General features: G+C 40.5%; 1 protein-coding gene across 1 annotated transcript in view; it reads right to left on the bottom strand.

Annotated features, from left to right (window-relative positions):
• LOC137298074 (sensorin-A-like) overlaps window positions 1–14,749 on the bottom strand; it is a 28,512-nt gene extending 13,763 nt beyond the window's left edge. The window contains exon 1 of the mRNA XM_067830134.1: window positions 14,484–14,749. The gene's annotated coding sequence lies outside the window, so the exon portion shown is untranslated. The remainder of the gene's footprint in view (window positions 1–14,483) is intronic.
• Between the last annotated feature and the right edge of the window lie 834 nt (window positions 14,750–15,583).

Here is a 15,583-nt window from a genome sequence, read left to right as displayed (position 1 = left end):
CACCCTCGGACCTTCCAAACGCTGTGCCTTCAGTTCGGCAGGCCTCTGGTGGACCTGTTTGCCACCAAACTCAACCACCAACAGCCTACGTAAGTGTCCCCTGTACCAGACCCAGAGGCGTGGGCCTTAGACGCTCTGTCCTTAGACTGGGAAGGGACGGACGCCTACGCTTTCCCTCCTCCAATGATATTACAACGGGTAATAACCAAACTACAAGAGACACAGAATCTCAAGCTTCTGCTAGTAGCCCCCAAGTGGCTGTCTCGGTATGTACCCCTTCGCAGACTTTACAATTAGGAGCCTGTACAGGTACCTCTCCGGAGGGATCTTCTCCTGAGTCAGCCAAGCAGACGGATACACGAGAACCCTCAGGTATTCAATCTGCACGCTTGGCTAGTATACCAAAGAGTCTGAGGGGGTACTCCAACCGGGTCGCTCCTGCCATAGCGGAAACTGTATGATTTCCAGTGGGAAGCGTTTGTTTCCTTTTGCGCGGGTCAGGGGCTTTGTGCTGACACTGCTTCCCTTCCCCAGATAACGGACTAGCTGGACTAGCTGGTCCACCACAAGAGGCCTCAAGGACTCTTGCATCAACACCAACCTGGCGGGCATCATGTTCGTCATCAGGAAACGGTCCCCAGGGTTGGATGTGTTGGTACTAAAGGAGATTATTAAGAGCTTCAGGTAGGCAGATGGCAGACGCAAACCCAGGGCTCCCGAGTGGGACCTGAGCATTGCCCTGAACCACCTTAACTCGGACTTTTATGAGCCCCTAGAAGAAGCCCCCATCCTTAGGCTGACTGTCAAGACGGCCTTTCTGGTAGCTATGACTTCAGCCGCTAGGATCAGCGAGATCCACGCACTTCATGCGGACCTCTTGAGGTTCGAACTGGCGGATGGTGGCTCGGCTATTCTAGGGCTCGATCCCACTTTCGTGTGTAAAAATCAAGAGGCGGACGAACTCGCACGCACTTTCCACATCTTCCCTTTGACTCCACTGGTGGACCCCAATGAGGATGGAGCGTTTGCATTGTGTCCGGTCAGGGCTTTGCGGATATACACGGACCGCACCCGAACCCTGAGACGGGGCCGACGCAGGTCGTTTCTTCCTCATTCCCAACGGAGCACGAGGGAAGTTGACAAAAGGGCACAGGGAGTTTACCTCCGCTCAGCGGTGATAGAAGCCTACAAGGCTGCAGACCTCCCAGCACCCGTGAAAACCAACCCACATACAATGAGGGCGGTATCGGCTACCTTGGCATACCACAGCAATATTGCTGTGACAAACATCCTCTGGTGTTTCTGGAGATCAAGGTCAGTCTTTGCGGACCACTATTTGAGGGAACTGTCGAATGAGGATTTGGTGGGAGTGTCCCGGTTAGAACCCCAGGTCTTTGCTCAGCAGAGAACTTCGGGGTCACTGTTCGTCAGGAGACGAAACACTCTAAGATGTACGTAGGTCCCCAAGTGGTACAGGGCAATCTTCCGCAGTTTTCTGAGATTCTTTGTTAATAAACGTTCGAATCATCCCTCGTTCTCTGTTATCCTTTCGGTTGGATTTTTAGTTCCCTCCTAAGTGGTTCCTCCTTATGCGGGCTCCTAACCACAGATGGGGTCACCTACAGGGGTGAAGGGAACGGGTCGCTCTTCCGTACCGACCTTCAGTTTCCCTCATCAGAACCACTTACACTACTACAGGTTGAGAGATGATCTGGGCCTTATCCCCCTCTACCCCTCCTCCTACTGTGGGATCCCGGGCAATTGTTGGCTTTCAACTATGATAAGTATGAAAAAATGGACATTGTTTGTCAAATGTTATTTTATAGTTACCTGGTTGAAAGTCAACAAGTCGCGATTTCCCTCCCTTCTCCCCTCTCAGAGAGTGGCGTCTGTCGCCGCCAGGGAATGACGTGTCAAGAGGTCACGTGGCCTGTGGGGGTCGCGACCCAGCTACGTACGGCGTCGTCTCTCTTCTCTGTAGAGAGATGGAGCGCGTCGGAGAGCGCTAGGGCAATTGTTGGCTTTCAACCAGGTAAGTATAAAAAATAACATTTAAACAAAAATGTCCAATCATGATACACTAATAATTTTGAGAGTGCTTTTAGTCATATAATTGCATCTCCATGCATACCAGCACTCGTATTGACAAACAAACCAAACTGGCGCTTTTTCTCAATTTCCAAACTTTTGAGCGAAGTCTTCGAGCATTGTTTCAAAAGAAAGAAAACAATAATTCCATTACCTTAAACCATCCGTTACCCTTTCACAATACATTGCAATACATATTGCAACACATATCACAATAAATCCAAATGCGAAAATTTCGGCTATAGTCAACCCTAGTTTTCAGTAAACACGTTAGCCTCTGTGATCTTACTGAATATTGATTAATCACAGTCAATTCAAGTTTCGTCTATCTTGATAGACGTAGAGTGAACTGTGTCGTGTTGGTATTGCTCACAAGATGACACATATTTTCACTTCAGATTCCTCTCTAACTCACAATATATTCCACGTGTGGCTGGGCGATATGTGTATTATCTAGATCTTATCTTTAACGTCTTTAAGCCTTAAACCCCGTAGAATGCTCATTCCGAGCGACGGTAAGTCGCCAAACGAGACCATTTACATTATTGTCCTGTGTAAATGTCATTGCAAGTTATATAAATGTCCTTTTTTCTGCCAAATGCATTCAATCAATTGAATACGTTAGAGCTACTGGCTTCGTATTTGAATCTGAAAATGAAATTCAGTTTTTGTGACGTTGTCATTTCACCTGTAACTGACAATCTCCAGCATTTGGGTGAATGCTTATCATGCTTCTTAAGGCGATGTCACTGGTGGCTATTACAATGTAGATTTAGTCTTATTACTTTCTGATGGTAGAGGAACCTGATTTACTGGGTTAAGCTTGACAATTTCACATGAATGAAAACCAACTGAGCAGCTAAACTGAATCGGAGACACAAAGACAATGGTTGCATTGTAAATGGACATACCGTTGATAAACTAGGTCTAGTTCTGAGTTCATTTGGAGTGAATTAGGGAATATTGACACGTTTTATATACGCAGTCATAGATATGCATGTATCCATAAAATGTAACGATCACTTCAGCAAACTGTTTTGCCTGGACAAGTCAACGTGCAACGTCGCTTATACAAGCAAAATCCATATGTAGCTAGCAGAAAGTCCCTGCCAATAGCATAGATTCTGACAGTGAAATGGAAAAAAGACATTTATTTTTTTCATTTTTTATTTATTTATTTATTTATTTATTTATTTATTTATTTATTTATTTAGCTCTGAAGTTTGGTGCTGAATCAGAAAGTTCTTGCTACTAGTCGTAGCTATGTTTCCAGGAATAGATAATCTAGTGATCAACGGCATGAGCATGGATCTATGAAGCTGGGATATTTTGACGTGTCAACCACGTCAGCAAGCCCGGTTCCCACCCACTATGCTTGTCGTAGGACGTGAATAACGGGATCGGGTGGTCAGACTCGCTGATTTAGTTGACACATGATCCGTTCAAACTTGCGCAGATCGATGTTCATGTTGTTGATCACTGGATTATCAGGTCCATTTACACACCGCCGCCATTTAGCTGGAATGCTGCGGAGCGCAGCGTAAAAGAATCTCACTCACTCGTCTGTCATTGCTGTGACTACAATCCACGAGTCTTGCTTTGAAATTCTTCAGCACCCATCCTTCTGATCCTACGCAGTCAGACTTCCAACTGGTCTCAAATAAGAGGGAAACCTGAATCAATTTCAGGTCGAACGAAGCCGTTGCAGCCCTTGAAAACCTTTTAGAAAGCCATAAGAAAACCTTTACGAGACTGGAACAAGATCCCGTCATATTCGCTCAGGGTGTTGTAAAGGATACCGTGTATTTTGTAATTTGAATAATTGTTTTCAGTATGAAGCTTAGAAAATCAACCGAGACAACAGGAACTGACTCCGAGGGCAGCTCGACCACCGTTCACCTCATATAACCTCTGAATTGCGGTCCCTTAAATCATCTTCACACAGTTTAATATGTATTGAAATGTCATATCGCAGCTTCTTTAAAATTACACAGGAACCTCTTGTCAAAAGGACAAACCGTTTAGCAATCAGGCGCGTAGCAAGCCAGTTTTTCGGGTAAGCCCGATAGATTGCCAAGCTTTATTTTTAGTTAACTTAGTATTGAGGGCTTGCCCAACTTTCATTTTTTATGAGACCTAAGTGTTATCTTTTGACGCTCGATGTTTCCAGTAACTTGGTTGATTGTATTGGTAATGCGTTGGTATCAAAAAATATTGTAGTCAGTATAATTTTTAACTTGTTCTAACAGCGTGTTTGTATGTATTTTGGCACGGGTTAGAAAAAAATATTTTGCAAAAGTCTTCTGTGAGTCCGGGCATTTTTTATAACGGTAATGAGTCAAATGTGAGATGAGTTTTACACGACACGAACAAACTATAGGTGAAGAGTTTCAAACTAAAAGTGAATGTATCATTCGCACACACTGATCAGTCCTGCACATGTCGTTAAAGGATCACATGCGTCGTATCTGCTCATTGATCTTTTCATTTGCCTGTGTCATGTAAACTGTGTATCCATTATAATTAATGAGCGCGCTATCACCAATCCCGGATAATGGTTTACGCTGATTACATTAAAGAGAATTTATGTGCTTGCTACTTTACCGTCACATATTACTTCTCTTTTATGTGCGTGTTTTCCCGTTGTCTTTTGTTGTGTTTATGCCATTGTGGGTCGTTTAAAGTGTATTACATGTCTAAACATTGCGTTGTGGCGTTTAGATAGATTACCTTTAATCATTAAACAAAATAAGGTATCCATGAATTCCCTGGTCGGCTGGGAGGTGACATGTCACATGTTTTACCAGTTTACAAAGGCGCCGCAGTTTGATAATCGTTGCGTCCGTACCGATAATCGTTCGAAAGGCACGTCACCTCATAACCACTGTTCGTTGGTTTCATGCAGTCTTAAACGCATCATTTCCGACTTAATATATCTTATTATATTATATTCATAACATTGTGCCACGCGTCCTTGAGTTTGGAAATAAATAGAAGAACCTTACACAGTGGGTGAGTAAGTGAGTGTGATTTTACGCCCCTCTCAGCAATATTCCAGCAATAATAATATTCCGGCGTTTTGTAAATAATCGGGTCTGGATCAGACAATCCAGTGATCAACACAACAGTATGAGCATTGATCCACGCAACTGGAATGCGATAAAAATGTCAACCTAACCAGAAAGCCTGACCGCTGAAGACAAGCATGGGTTACTGAAGATCAATTCTTTACCGGATCTGTTTTATACAATGTGATCCGTATTATGTTCAAATTGTGGTCAATACCTGTCATTTGCCTATCTGGAGTCTGTAACCCTACTGAAAAATTGTTATGAATGAAAGTTACACAAAAGGTTATTTTTTTTTATATTTCAAATATTCAAATTTCATGGATGAACCAGTGAAGGCCCGGGGTAGAACAGGTCTTCAGCAACCCGTGCTTGCCATAAAAGGCGACCATGCTTGTCGTAACAGGGATCGGCTGGTCAGGTTCGCTGACCTGGTTCACACATGTCATTCTCTTTGCGCAGATCGATGCTCATGCTGTTGATTATTTACTCGATTATTTACAGACCGCCGCCATATAGCTGGATTATTGCTGAGTGCGGAGTAAAACTAAACTCACTCACTCATGGATGACTCCATTTTCCTTGCAAATAAAAAGCGTAAAGCTGCAATACCGAGTTCCGTTTCTAGCATAAACAAGTGTTTATGAATCACAAACAGTGATAACACCATGTGTTCGAGACTCGATGAATTCAACTTTGCCTGTCGATACATAGCCCGTCATAAACACATGCACGAACAGGTCAACTATTCCACAGAAAAAGACACAATGAAAAAACAGTCAAACATGAAACTTCTTGAAAGGTTTACTGAAGCTGATTGTTGTAACCTTGATGTAACATGTTCGGGAGTGTCTAACGTATAGAAACATGATGTCAGATTGTACTTCATATCTCATTACACGGAGACACCAAAGGTTGAAGCTGCTGAAACAGAAAACTGAGAATCGGAAAGTTGAAACCAGTCCTCTTCATCACTCAGTTTCAGCAATGATCTAAACATGAAACGCTCACACTGATGTATTCGAAGTTAAAAGAATAAAAACTCCCTACACTATGTACATGCTCATAGCGCTACAAATATACTACAATATTAGCTCTGTCAATGGAGCAAAGAACACAAGGCAGTAGATCTGAGTCCAGGTATGACTGTCGGAAGAGATATGTTTTTAGCTGAGATTTGAAAAGCGAGAATGTTTCGAGTTCTTTGAATTCAGGTGCGTGTTTGGTCCATAGAACTGTAGCATTATACTTGAATGATATTTGACCAAATCGTTTCAAGTTACTGTTTAGAATGTGGAAGAGATGCTGGTCTGCAGAACGAAGTACTCTGGATGCTTTATACGTTTGTGAGTTATGTGCGCGCACTTCTTTGTCCTTGACACAATCCTTGCTGCCATGTTCAGTATCCTCTGTAGTCAACATGTGAAGGTCGCGGGTTAGAGCAGGCCTTCAGCAACCCATGCTTGCCATAAAAGACGACTATGCTTGTCATAAGAGCCGACTAACGGAATCGGGTGGTCAGGCTCGCTGACTTGGTTGACTCATGTCATCGGTTCCCATTTGCGCAGATCGATGGTCATGTCGTTGTTCACTGGATTGTCTAGTCCAGAATCGATTATTTACAGCCCGCCGCCATATAGCTGGAATATTGCTGAGTGCGGTGTAAAAGTAAACTCACTCACTCCTCTGGTGTCTGGAGAACTGTTCCGGTAAGATGTTAACTATGACACTGTTACAGTAGTCCAGTTTCGACTGGACTAGGCTTAAGACCAGCATGTAAGTACCGTTGCTGGTCAGTAGATGTCGGACACTGGCAATAATTCTCACATGAAACTGGTATGCTTTGCATATCATACTAACATGATGCCCCAATGTGAGATCACTGTCAAGAAGGACTCCCAAGATCCTGATAATGTCTGATACTTGGGCATTAAACTCTCCAACACACATTGGTGATATATTTGCTGTCTTCCTGTTTTTAAGGGTCACAACAAACAGTTTAGTTGCAAATATCAGTGGATGATGCAAGGCTATCTGAACATTACTGAAAGATGCCAGATAATAAAAGCAACAGTAATAGTTATTTATTATGCACATTACTCCATGCACAATGCATGCTCGAAGCAGACAATCAAATCAATCAGATTATTATTACCCCGGTTTAACCCGAGCTGCTGTTAGGCGTTAGAAGGTTAGTGGTTACATGACTTATTCCATCGGGTACCCATTTTCTGCTAGGTCAGCAGAGGCAATTTTGAACAAACTCACTTGCCTAAGGTGATACCACACTGTGTTAGGAGCATCGTTGTGGGGCGGGACTGAAGTCCCAGAAACTATCAGGAGTCAAGCTGCCAAACACCGTCACCCATCCAAGGACTGCCCGAGCTTGATGGTCCTTAATCGATATACCGGAAGCTTAAACTTTTAAGGCCAAAATTATCTACATAAGAAAATGGCACCTAGTTTTCCAACACGAAGGGAAAGTTTAACCCTTTTGAGGTTTGGATGATTTCTTATGATTAGTTGCCACAATACATGAACTGAAAGAGAACCGAAACACGAGAGTCCTTGATAGAACGAAGTTTAGTTACCATCCATAGCAACAACTCTTTCGTAAGCATTTCTAAAACGTTTTGCTGATCATAATTCACGTGGGCCCAGGAGGTTATGAAGAACACGGAATCGAACGGCTCCACTGCAGTTAAATAATGGCTCTATAAATGATATTTGGGCATCGAAAAGTACAATGCTTATGCCAATATACTCGGTTTTCCCCGTTACTTCTGTCCATGTTCCTTTCAACACAGAAAGATCAATTACATTTAATGTTCGAATAAAAAGGAAATTCATTTGGATCATAACAGTACGAAGAACATTTAGATCTTAAATATAGTTTTGAATAATCAAACAAGCATCAATTCAGAAGCAAACTGAAATATGTTCAAGCATGAACCAAAGACCCAAAGCCATCAAGTGTTGATGTTTAACATCAATGTCAAAAATCAGTCTTAGATCTACACACCAGCAAAGCTTTGAATTGTGCAACAATGGTGTGGACAAACGATTCTTTGTGGTTCCTCCTCAATTCCTTTCAAAGTGATGGCAGGTCAGAGAAGTTCTCAAATCAAACGTTCTTGGTGGGAAAGAGTCATGTGAATTCCTAATAAGACTTGAGGTTTGTGTTTCTGTGACACAAATTGTTGCTTCAGAGTCAGAGATCGATTTTTTTAAGAACAAGATCGCCGTAAAGAGTTTAGACAAGCATACTCCATTAAAGCTCAATGTAATGCATTGTTGAGAGGTTTATTAAAGGAAATTTTCGCGCCTTGGCGACGGTAATGTCTCCCAGAATGGCTATAACAAGCTACTTGAAGAAACGGATTCAGCTTCTAACACTAAGTAAAAAGGCTTAAAATAAGAAGTGCTATTTTTAAAAGTCTTCTGACAGTATTTATGGTGATAGTAATATTTTCTTATTGTTTAGCCTAAACAGACATTCTGGTAATGTCCACTCTGTCACAGCGATCACATCGGTTAAAACAGGTTGGTATGGAGTTTACGGAATGGGCTATTTTAATTATAAGTAATTATGTGTGTTGTTAAGTGATTTACATTACAAAGGGTTGAGAGTCTGCGGTTCCATCCCCAAGGAATGTAAAACCAAAATGCGTTAAAGGATGACTCTCACTGTAACCTGCCTGACGCTTGCCATTAACGAGACGTGACTATGCTTTCAGTATATTGTGCCAGAATGAAATCCAATTCAACATTGCAACATGGTATGAGCTAGCGCTATAAAACTGTCACTCGTCTGGACGCTCATTTGCATCGCGGTATGAGTTACACAGCCTTGAACATAGCACTGTAATTACAGAAACGGATTGGAACATTGTACTCGAACTATATTCGAGACAAAATCGTTTAACGCTTTTACCGTTACAGACTCAATAGCTAAATGACTACAGTCATGTTCGTATCTGTGTTACCATAAATATTTGAAACACAAAACTGACAGTTCTTGGACTTTATTAAGAACAGCGATGTGTAAGTAAGATATGGCCAGGCAAAAGAGAATGTTTTCTTCAATTCCAGTTCAGTGTTTTGTGCATTTGCGTTAAACAGGTTTTGTTGAAATGTCTGATCATTTCAGTATCGATCTGTGTAGCCCCTACTGTCATACTTATCTTATTTCAGTTATCTATGAATTGACATGAACAGAATGATTTAATTAATGGTTTACATAATATTTTAACAGAATTGAAATCAATACCGTACCCAAGTCAGCTGGCTTAAGTGTTTGTATATTTTGTAACAATACACTCGGAAATATCAAAGAGGTGGCTTCACGATAATCGAATCGGGACCATGTAGTCTAATGACTGATCTTCTAAACAATGGGTCATGTCATCGATTAGGATGGCATGTAATCCACCATGGCTAACGCCCTATTCATTTCTTTGCTTCTTTCGACCAGCTGACTGCTTATTCCATTCTAGAATCCCCATTCCTCTATATAAAACAATGTGTTTAATATAAGATAGATCCTCCGTTTCCACCATTGACGAATTTGTGAAAGTATTACACTTGCCTCAATTTTGCTTCCAAACTAAGGGTAACACAGCTTTTGTAGACTGGTTAATCCCAATCACAAAGTTACAAAAGCTCTACTTCTCGGTGTATAGCCTAGAAGAGCAAAACGTTTAGAACAATAATGGGTGAAGTTCCTGCAACACTGGCAAGATTGTTGATTCCCAGGATCTTGATCTGCTACAGCATCACATTGGTTTCTTACTATTAGCTAAAGTACCATCCAAATGATTGGACTAGGGTGACTGGTTTCCATAACTACACTAACAAACCAACAGTCTTTGACCATCCATCTCCCCGTGAGAAAATCTCCCCAAATGATTGTTTTAATAGTCCTCAAAATGCGATGGAAAGTATTTCAGAATGATTCATACTGAGTGAAGGTTCTAAGCCATTTAGCATTAATCCTGAGATATCACTACGGTGGACAGCATTTGGACTTAACACATGTTACCCATTCTGGGAATCGAACCCGTTTCCTTAACCACTAGGCCACCCAAGTGCCCCGAATTATTAACGACATATGCTGATTTGTAGAGTCACACTATGAAAATCAAGACGGTATTTTCGTTATATTTTTAAACAAATCAGTCGTGCATGTGCACCAGAATGTCACAATAAATGCATCCCCATTATCATAAATATCACTAAGTCTAATATTGTCTATTATCTTATTTAGAAAATACTACAGTTAAAATCACGGGAGGCATAGAACATTCCCAAAAGATCACTTAATTAAAGAGTAAAGTTCTGGAATACAAAAAGCCACTCTCCAGGCCATTACTTTCATGACTTCTTTCAAGTTACATATTATTTGAAGATAATAATTTTCCTTTGAAGGGTCAATCCCGAGGATTACATTAACAACATGACATCAGTTTGTTTGTCCAGAGTAAAATTGTAGACTCCTAGACGTTAATAGCTTCTAGGGGACAAATCCATTCATGTCGGCTATTAGTAAGGTTATAACCACACGCTTAGACGGTTCCAGAATGAAGACGAATCGAGACGTTGATTCCAGGGCTCGGGATTCTGCAATTACAACTTAACACCTCCCGTCACATACAAAGCAGTGGCGTCAATTCTGTGGTTCTACTACCCTCTAATTACTCCACAGACTTTTCCAAACAAAGAACAATAGAGCGGTTATAATGACATCTATTTCAGTAGTGATGACTCGGTTGTATGCAGTGGGAGGAAAACCTATTTTCAAGAGAATGAAGACGATGATTTGCTCTGTGGTAGTTTGGTAAATGCGTTGAAGGTATTTCTTCCGAACAAAGGGTTTATGTTATCTAAGCTAGCATAATTCTTTCGTCTGGTATAACAAAGATGTTAAATTATTATATTGTGAAATATTTACTAAAATGGACTGTATAATTACTTTTTGGATCCTACGCATCTGTGTTTTCTGTTCTGAAATATGCTTCTTCTGAAGTTCATAAGGACATTTCATCGTGTCCATTCAAACATATGATTTGTTGTAAAATAATATTATGATAATATTCCGCTTCACCTTTTCGCAAGAACATCTGGTATAATTACTATTTTAGTGTTAGTCATGAATGCATGCTTAATTGAGTGTCGGAATAGTAAAATCGACTTTTCTCATGACTGTGACAGTTTTCATGTCTTTTATATTTTTGATATTCCGAATGAATATTTTCAGTTCTGTAAATGAGCGTTACATAGTCACATCCATAGCAACCTGACACCCATATTTTTTCTAGTCCATTACAGGAATCACAAAACACATCTACTGCTTTCTAGTCTACCATGAGGATCACGTGACATATCTACTGCTTTCGAGTCTATTATGCTTGTCACGTGACATATCTACCATTTTCTGGGTCACTTGACACCTGTAGTAGCCTATTATAGGAATCGCATGACGTATCTACTACTTTCTAGTCTATAATAGGGGTCACTTGTCACCTCTACTACTTTCTAGTCTATAATAGGGTCACTTGTCACCTCTACTGTTTTCTAGTCTGTTATAAGTGTCAAGTAACAGAGCAGCGCAGATTTCGCTATACATGAAGCGTTGTGTACAAGTCGTATTCAAGGGATGTAAATTTTAGCTTTATCCTCGTGATTCGCTCTACAGTTGTGAGCCACAGGCATGTCAGATACCAATGGCCCATGGATCGAATCCCGTTCTAGCTGATGGTGTATCTAAAGCTTCATATGAGGGATCGCTAGGTTCTTATTAGGAGAGTAGCATTTCGAGTTTTCTTCTTCCCAATTTTTAAAAAAAGGACTGACATACAGTGAAACTAATTACACACTGATGCTGTGTTTTCGGGTAAAAATATGACTTGCTTTTGCGTGTGTTTATGACATGTTCTAAATGTATTGCATCATAGGTTCACCATTTTTATCGTCACCGTTTGACCCTGATTCAAATCCACATGCCCACGAACGGTGCAATGGATTCTTTTCTCCTGACTGGACACAGAAATCGGTCGCAATATTTTTTACGCGTTCAGCCCTACTCGATCGTTCATTTAGTTATCCGTTACAGTCAAATTTCCTTTAAAAAACTCTCCGTGATAAGCATCTGCTCTCAGTAATATTCGCTGTAACCACACCCTTTCGTATGCATCACCCGACGCCATTGTGGATACGATAAGAATGGCAGGCCGAAAGACCTTGGTGTTTTTGTGACTCTGACTGGACATCAATACAGGTGTTTCAACGTAGATATGCATTAACACGCTTCGGGATTAACTTTTTTAATACATGTCAAGAATAATAGACATAATTACACATAGAATAACTGGGCAACTTAGTAAAGATATTTTGTAGCATGAGTAACATAAACCGGACAGAAATAGTTAGGGACATATGTAAATATTGAAATTATGAATAATGGTGTATTTATTCACTGACACACTGATAAAAATATCTGTCATAAAAATACCAGTACCCCTAACTTATTTTGTCCTGTATATGTTCGAAACACTGCTTGGAGTATGGTTGATAAAACATGTTCGAAATTCCAAACCAGTTTCTTTGAATATCTAAACCAGTTTCCTTACACATGTAAACCAGTTTCTTAGCATGTCTAACCGGTGTATTTAAACATATGAACCAATTCATGCATAAATGATATTTGATATATAAACCACTTTTATAAGTTTGTCACAAACACACAGTTACTGTACTTTTGAGTTAGTCCTCTGCTTCAAACATATATAACCGATTACATTTTTCTAATTTTTTTAAGCAGAGCTTCATATTTCACATTCATAAACCTAATCCAAAGTAATGCACATCACGAGACACAAATATAAGGAGCATTTAAGGTAACCAAATCATTAAAGAATTCGATCGTCACGCCGAGGGTCCAAGTTCGATTCCCATATTGGTGAAGTATGTAAACACTATTTCTAGCTTTTCAGTGTTTAAATATTTCTGTGTATAATATGACGTGATGAAACGCACACGTCGAAAGTAGGAACACTTAAACACTATTTTGGTGACATGGAAAAAATGCCGCTGATATAAAAACATGTGCCTACCACTCAGCTTTAACAAAACGGATCGAACAAGTGTTAAAAATATTACTAGAAAAAAAGTTCAAAGAAAATCTTTTTCTTGACTCCCACTACATCCGGGCGTTAAATGTAACTCTGAGTTCATGCATATGTATGCATCAGTGATTAGAACGCTTGGTATATTTTATGCGAGGTCCTTACCAGCACGAGCGCTGTGATCTGTGTTGTATCCCGGATGTTTCAGCAAATCCGCCTGAGTTCTTATGTAAAGTGTTGTTTGCAGAAATGTCAACGGTTTTGGAAAAGATACCCATCACACGTTTAGTTGCGCTGAATGACAGCCTGTTAGTTCTGATTAAATTTGAATACTGCACAACTTGTTACCTGAAAATTACAGTGACCAGAAGAATGACCTCGCAAGAAAGACACGTCCCCTCTCTCTCCCTCTCTCTCTCTCCCCTCTCTCTTTTTTTTTCTCTCTCTCTCTCTCTCTCTCTCTCTCACAGACACACACACACACACACACACACACACACAAGAAGGGAGGTAAACAAAAGAAAAACAAAAGAAGTTACATTAAAAACTTTTCTTCCGAAACCGGTATGACAGACAAGTGGAAGGGCTACTAACGAGCCGCACAAACGCACAAAAGAGAATAACAATGTAGAATGTCGGAATCCCTTTATATCTCATCATGAAAATAATAATAGATTTCCTTCCCCGTACGCTTGTGATAGTTCTACTGATGCTGTCAAACACACTGGCGATAAAAGCTTTAATTGCCGACACATTGTTAATCATTCTACCATGCATGTGTTCCACACACAAATACCGTTAACCAAGCCCAGAATTGCCGTCAGCACGCGGTTCAAACATCATTTAACCGTACACAGTTATGTATACTACTGATCCGCATTAGGCCGGAAATAAAAGTACTACATGATATGCGTCCAGTAATTACACAATAGCTCCTATTTCTATCCCTTCAGGAAAAAACATTTGGTTTAAAATCCATATTTTATACCAAATGTTGTGTAAAAGATCTGTTAATGGCCTCTCTCATGGAACCGATTTACAGTTACCAGGATCAAGCAATATGGTTTCTTAATAAAGGACATGTAATCGATCAATAATTATTTGAAACCGGTACTCGGTATTATGTCTTGTCATAACAAGGAATTCACTTAACAGCGAGGATAAATTACCATGCAAAATATTAAACAAGAAAATACCAACTTACCTTTAACTCTAAAAACGCCTCTTGCTTCCTATGGGTTGATAACGTCGTTTCGCGTTAGGAAATCCGTTTATGTTTATCTTCAAGTCAAAACCTCCAGGCTCCTTTACGCTGGCAATGTGGCGTGAAACTTCTATAAGTAATTTCGTCTGTCTACTTCTAGTGCCAGAATTGAAAAGGCCACCAGCATCAGAGTTTGTTTGTCAGCGGTGTTGTTCTCAAATCACGTCACAGACTGAGCTATGGTCTTCATTGGGCGAGATTTTATGTTTGTGTAAGCGACTCTTTGATCCTGGTCGCCTACACAGTACGTGCATGTTGCGTGATGCTCACGAGCTCTAGACAAGAACCCTCCTCTCTCCCACATATGAAATATTCATCCCGTGTTCGCCCTGGGACGTATTCTAGTGCTACTCGACTATATCAAAATGTATGACAGCATCACTGCACATAGAAACAAGGGTCTTTGCTCGCTCCTTCATCTGTTTACCTGTGTATTTCGTTAATGTTTACTGTCGTCGTTGTTCCTGAGATTGTGTGGTCAACACTTAACTTCCTGGAAGGAGAACAGTTGTATTGTTTCAGGAATCATAGGCAGAGATGGACGTTTTGAATGTCAGTACTTGCTGTTTGGTTCTTGTTAATATCAATGGCATGAAAGAATCTCAGACATTTATTGGACTGCCATTATGGTAATACTGATAAGTATTACATAAGTAAAATCGATAAAACACTTTACATATTCATAAAAATCTCTTCAGCAGTAGGGTCAGTTGAACGACTCTGATTGACCATGAGTATGTTTTTATGACTCAGTATGAAATGATGACGATATCGGGTGTTCGCGAAAAGCTATAAGTGTGCGTTTATGACACGTCGAATATCATCGTCACAAACACCCAGAACAGCTAGTCTTCTTTTAACCTCAAATAAGGATTGACATTATGGTAGCATTGATAAGCATTACATATACACAAGAGATAAGTGAGTGAGTGAGTGAGTTTAGTTTTACGCCGCACTCAGCAATATTCCAGCTATATGGCGGCGGGCTGTAAATAATCGAGTCTGGACAAGACAATCCAGTGATCAACAACATGAGCATT

Source organism: Haliotis asinina, chromosome 10, assembly GCF_037392515.1.
Source record: "Haliotis asinina isolate JCU_RB_2024 chromosome 10, JCU_Hal_asi_v2, whole genome shotgun sequence".
NCBI lineage: Eukaryota > Metazoa > Mollusca > Gastropoda > Lepetellida > Haliotidae > Haliotis > Haliotis asinina.
Note: the sequence above shows the minus strand (reverse complement) of the source record. Positions and strands in the feature narration are given on the sequence as shown.